Source organism: Bison bison, unplaced genomic scaffold, assembly GCF_000754665.1.
Source record: "Bison bison bison isolate TAMUID 2011002044 unplaced genomic scaffold, Bison_UMD1.0 scf7180017864196, whole genome shotgun sequence".
Lineage (NCBI taxonomy): Eukaryota > Metazoa > Chordata > Mammalia > Artiodactyla > Bovidae > Bison > Bison bison.
In genome coordinates, this window is record NW_011494768.1 from 2,704,888 (window position 1) to 2,710,887 (window position 6,000).

General features: G+C 40.6%; 1 protein-coding gene across 2 annotated transcripts in view; it reads left to right on the top strand.

Moving 5' to 3' along the window:
* The window catches only part of TASP1 (taspase, threonine aspartase, 1), a 265,061-nt gene that overhangs the window by 118,899 nt on the left and 140,162 nt on the right, over positions 1-6,000 (top strand). The gene's annotated exons all lie outside the window — the stretch shown is intronic.

Sequence of the window (6,000 nt, forward strand, 5' to 3'; positions counted from 1 at the left end):
TCCATGTCTGTCCCTACTCTGGACTTCACGCTTGAAGTCCACCTTAGTCCTTTCTGCCTTCCTGTTGGACACATCCCTGTGGGTGTCATGTATGCACATGAGGTTCAGCAGCACAAATAAACACCTTTCTTCCTTATTCCTGCACTGTGGCCGCCTTTCTCCTGTGTTCTTTGCCTCTTTTATTGCCATCACTATTTTGGGTCTCCCTGGTGGCTCAGCTGGTAAAGAATCCACCTGCAGTGTGGGAGACCTGGGTCCGATCCCTGGGTTGAGAACATCCCCTAGAGAAGAGAATGGCTACCCACTCCAGTATTCTGGCCTGGAGAATTCCGTGGACTGTGTAGTTCACAGGGTGGCAAAGAGTCGGATGTGACTGAGTGACTTTCACTTTCCATAACCTATTTAGTCAGACTTGAATTCTTGGCACCGTTCTCAAACTTGTATCTTCTTTCCATTTCTTCTGACCTGACCCTGTTAGTTCAGACCCCTCAACTGCCCACCTGTTGTAGCAGCTTCGTGACCTTGATCCTTTTCTTGCATTGGTGGAAATATTTGATTTTGAGCCACTGAGGTGAAGTCCAAACACAAATTAATGTTGAATCTAAATCATACTAATATTATAGACCAAAAATTGTTTTCTAATTTGAAGAGATGAGCAAAGGTAATCAATCATATGAGTTAATTTTTAGTTTAATATTGCTGGTACATGAAAATCTTTACACATAATACTTAGGAATTAGTATGCCATAATTAATGCATAATTATGTATGCATAATTAAGTATGGCCCATGTCTATGGAAAATTGTGGTCTTTGAATAAATCAAAGTCTAAAACAGGTGATTCATTGTTTCATTTTCATTTTCCTAAAGAAGTATCAGTTGGTATCATGTGTGGTGTTTTTATTTTTGGTCAATATGTAGTTCAGCAAGTTGGTTTGTTGCTTTTTAAATGTTACTCTTATGTCTGCATGTTAGGAGACCTGAATTCTACTTTAAGCTGGAATTCTGAGAGCCTTCTTGACTGTGTCACTTTGGGAAAGAAATTCAGTCTCCTTGGGGTTGTCCATCTCCCTTCTTTTTTGAATTGGTGATATGAAAGTTGGAATAGGAGTGTACTTTATGGGTTTGAGTCTATTAAGTAGAATGCAATAAAGGGGTAAGCTTAAATTGTAAAAATAAGGTCTTTCACCCTTCCCCTTGAATATTTCCTTCTTTGTTCATCTCATATCCACTGAAGATAGTTTTATATGATTAAAGATAACTTTAGGTTTCTAGTCTAAGATATCTAGTGTAGATGTTTAGCTTTGATGCCCAGCCTATCATGTTATAGCCTTCTTAAGTTTAAGGACTAAGATCTTAATGACCCAGATAACCATGATGTTGTGGTTATTCATCTAGAGCCAGACATCCTGGAATGCAAAGTCAAGTGGGCCTTAGGAAGCATCACTATGAACAAAGCTAGTGGATGTGATGGAATTCCCACTGAGCTATCTCAAATCCCAAAAGATGATGCTGTTAAAGTGCCACACTCAGCATGCTAACAAATTTGGAAAATTCAGCAGTGGCACAGGACTGGAAAAGGTCAGTTTTCATTTCAATCCCAAAGAACAGCAATGCCAAAGAATGTTCAAACTACCACACAATTGTGCTCATTTCACATGCTAGCAAAGTAATGCTTAAAATTCTCCAAGCCAACAGTATGTGAAATAAATATTTCCAGATGTTCAAGTTGAATTTAGAAAAAGAGGAACCAGAGATCAAATTGCCAACATCTGTTGGATCATCGAAAAAGCAAGAGTGTTCCACAAAAACATCTTCTTCTGCTTCATTGACTATGCTACAGCCTTTGACTGTGTGGATCACAACAAACTGTGGAAAATTCTTCAAGAGATGGGAATACCAGACCACCTTACCCCTCCTGAGAAACCTGTGTGTAGGTCAAGAAGCAACAGGTAGAACCAGACATGGAACAATGGGCTGGTTCCAAGTTGGGAAAGGAGTAAGTCAGGCTGTGTATTGTCACTCTACTTACTTAACTTCTATGCAGAGTACATCATGTGAAATGCCAGGTGATGAAGCACACACTGGAATCAAGATTGCCAGAAGAACTATCATTAACTTCAGATATGCAGATAACACCACCCTTATGGCAGAAAGTGAAGAGGAACTAAAGAGCCTCTTGATGAAAGTGAAAGAGGAGAGTGAAAAAGTTGGCTTAAAACTCAACATTCAAAAAATAAAGATCATGGCATTCAGTCCTGTCACTTCTTGGCAAATAGGTGGGGAAACAATGGAAACAGTGACAGACCTTATTTTTTTGGGCTCCAAAATCACTGCAGATAGTGACTGCAGCCATGAGATTGAACGACATTTGCTCCTTGGAAGAAAAGCTATGACCAACCTAGACAGCATATTAAAAAGCAGAGACATTACTTTGCTAACAAAGGTCTGTTTAGTCAAAGCTATGGTTTTTCCAGTAATCATGTATGGATGTGAGAGTTGGACCATGAAGAAAGCTGAGTGCCAAAGAATTGATGCTTTTGAACTGTTGGAGAAGACTCCTGAGAGACCCTTGGACTACAAGGAGATCAAATCAGTGAGTCCTAAAGGAAATCAGTCCTAAATATTCATTGAAAGGACTGATGCTGAAGTTGAAGCTCCAGTACTTTGGCCACTTGATGCGAAGAGCTGACTTATTAGAAACCCTGATTCTGGGAAAGATTGAAGGCAGGAGGAGAAGGGGATGACTGAGGATGAGATGGTTTAATGGTATCACTGACTCAATGGACATGAGTTTGAGCAAGCTCCAGGGGATGGTGAAGGACAAGGAAGCCTGGAGTGCTGCAGTCAGTGGGGTCACAAAGAATCTGACACGACTGAGGGGCTGAACAACAAGTCATCAGCCAACAGAACATGAGGATAATAGAGCAAGTCTCCAGTTCTTTCCATCTGTGATTGCTTCACTCTTACTTCTCCTGGGGCTGTTGCTATGAGGTTGACGATGGAAACACATGGCCGAGTTGGCTGAGTAAGTCAGAAGAAAGGTGGAACACAGAATTTTGCAATTTTTTGGTCAAAAAAAAAAAAAAAGGACATATGCCGTAGGCTGTTGCAGAAAATCCAGAGACCTGGCCTACATTTTAGTTTTATAGTTCTTGGTAGATGATTAGTGAAAGACAGTGGGAAGATAGCTAGTTATGGTCAAGGTAGGACTCTCCTAAGGCCAGACAGGTGATGTGGTTATTAGCCTGAGGGATAAACTCCAGCATCTTGTGGGGAAGAAGTTAGAGGGCAGGGGCTCACCTAGCAAACTCTGACTAATGTTCTGGCATCTTGGAAATTTGCTGAGCTTGAGAGGGAGCAAAGGAAATACGTAGGTTCTTGTTCAGATTCTTGATTCACTGGCTGAGACATCCTAGCAAGTAGCTATTTATACAACACGAATAGCATTATCTTAATATCCATGAGGATTTAATGAGCTGACCTATGATCTCTAGAACTTATTCATCTTGCATAACTGAAACCTTGTGAATTTTAAATGGCAAGTCTCCATTTTCCTCTTCCCTAAACTCTGGCTGTCACCATTTTACTCTTTGCTTCTATGAGTCTGACTATTTTAGGTACCTTATTTAAGTGGAATCGTGCAATGTCCGTCCTTCTGTGACTGGCTTATTTCACTGAGCATAATGTCTTTTGGGTCCATCAGTATTATCGTGTGTGGCAGGATTTCCTTCTTTTTAAAGGCTGAATAATATTCTTATATGAATATACCACATTTTCTTAACTTGCTCATTTGTCCAAGGGCATTTGGGTTGTTTCCACATCTTGGCTGTTGTGAATAATGATGCAGCTCATGTGGGAGTGCAGATACCTCTTTGAGATCTTGATTGCAATTCTTCTGGATAAATACCCAGAAGTGGAGCTGCTGGACCCTGTGATAGTCCCATGTAGTTTTTTGAGGAACCTCCATATTGTTTTCTATAGCAGCCGAACCACGTTCCTACCTCCTATGTATGAGAGTTCACATATCTCTGCATCCTCACCAACATTTGTCTCTTGTCTTTTTGGTAATATCCATTTTAACAAGTGTGAGGTGATATCTTGTGGTCTTCTGTTGCACTTCCCAGATGATGAGTGATGCTGAACACCTTTTCATGTACCTAGTGACCGTTTCTGTGTCTTTGGAGAAATGTCAAAGTCCTTTGCCCATGTTTTAATATTGATCTTTTTTTTTCTTCTGCTATTAAGTTGTAGGAGTTCCTTGTCTATTTTGGATATTAATACCTTATCAGTTATGTGGTTTGTGAGTATTTCCTCCCATTCCATCAGTGTCCTCTTCATACTGTTGCTTATTGCCTTAGCTGTGTAGATTGACATAGACCTCCTTGTCTATTTTTGCTTTTGTTGCCTCTACATTTACCATTATATCCTAGAACAAAATATACCCATGTAAGACACTTACACTAGAGGGGGAAGAGACTGCCAGTTATATTATGACACATGGCTTTGTCATCACTTAACACATGGCTATTACTTTGCAAGTATTGCATTGGGGGTGTTCTCCCAACAAGAAATATTTGCTTCCCTGATAGCAAGGTCGTGCTTCTTTGCCATTTCCATGCATTCCTATGTATGTAATCACTTTTTGTTTGAATTCTGTATCAGATTGTAGTCCTTTTGAAGACATTGAAAATGGCAGTTAAACTCAACACATGGAGTTCCAACATGGAACGCAACTCAGCAGAAGGGTCAGCAGGGGTTAGCAGATGGGAGCAGCTGACCTCCAGAGGCAGAGCTGGCTGTGTCCCAGCTGCTGCCTGCAGCAGAGCCGTGGGAAGATGCTGTCAACTGCAGTGTGCCTCCTGATTTCTGAAAATTTAAAATGTGAAAAAAGAGCATGCCCTTCTTTTATTCTCAGCGTTTTTTGTGAAAATAAACAGTTTGAAGCTTTCTTTAAGCAGTGGTGTAAGCTCCTGAGAACAGGGGCTCTGTGAGTATATTTGTGTTTCCTGAGTGCCTGGCATAGGGCTTTGCACTTAGTAAATGCTTCATAGACAGAATTTAAAAATGCGTGTGTATGGGCAGCAATATTATAATCATCAGCCTTGTTAAGAGACTGGAACACAATTATTCCAGCCACTAAAAAGAAAGGTAGTTATGTAATGTGGTGGAGGTTCTAATTATTGCATGATGGCAATCATATTACAGGAAATAAATGTATGAAATTAACATGTTGTATACCTTAAATGTATACAATGTTACATGTCAAGTATATTTCACTGAAAAAGAGAGAAATGTGTATGTGATTCTTCCCTCTCATAGGATTCTAAGGTTATCCACCATGAAATTTCCTTAAACAGCATTTTTAAATTTGATTTAATTTGCCAGAATCGGATTCACACATAATTTTTCAGTAACACATCAGATGTGTAATATAAGATACATCTGTGGTCTTTCTCTGGCTATGGAAGGGAAGAGCAGATCGAGGATTAGAAGATCAGAAGGAGGGAAAAAGCAAGAGATTAAGTTTATGCTCTGGCTGACCTTAACATTGGTCTTCTGTTACTTGTCTGTGCCGTCTGGTTTTTTTCTTAAAGAGAAATAGCAAGTCCGGGGGTTTTGTGGCAGCTGACTAGCGATCAGGAGACAGCGGCTGCAGTCTCCCTTTTCTGGTGTTCTGTCATGAAGAACAGTCTGCTACCCTAGAGGAAACCTGGTGATTTCTGACTTTCTGGGTTCTTTGATTTTCCTGGTCTTAGCTGTTTCAGAAATCAGAGGGTGGTGAGGGTGTGCCCCTGGCTTAAGAGTAGGTTTAAAGATGGATGGGACAAAAAAATGTGAAGAATGAGACCAGGCTCCTGCTTTGATATTAATATTTCTGAGCCAGTGATTGGAGTCTCCTCTGCAAGGGTGGGGAAGTATGTCAGTATGTGGCCCCTTCTCGACTCTTTCTCCTAACTACCAGCCACAGGTCTGCCCCTGCCCCTCGGTGGGAGGTTTC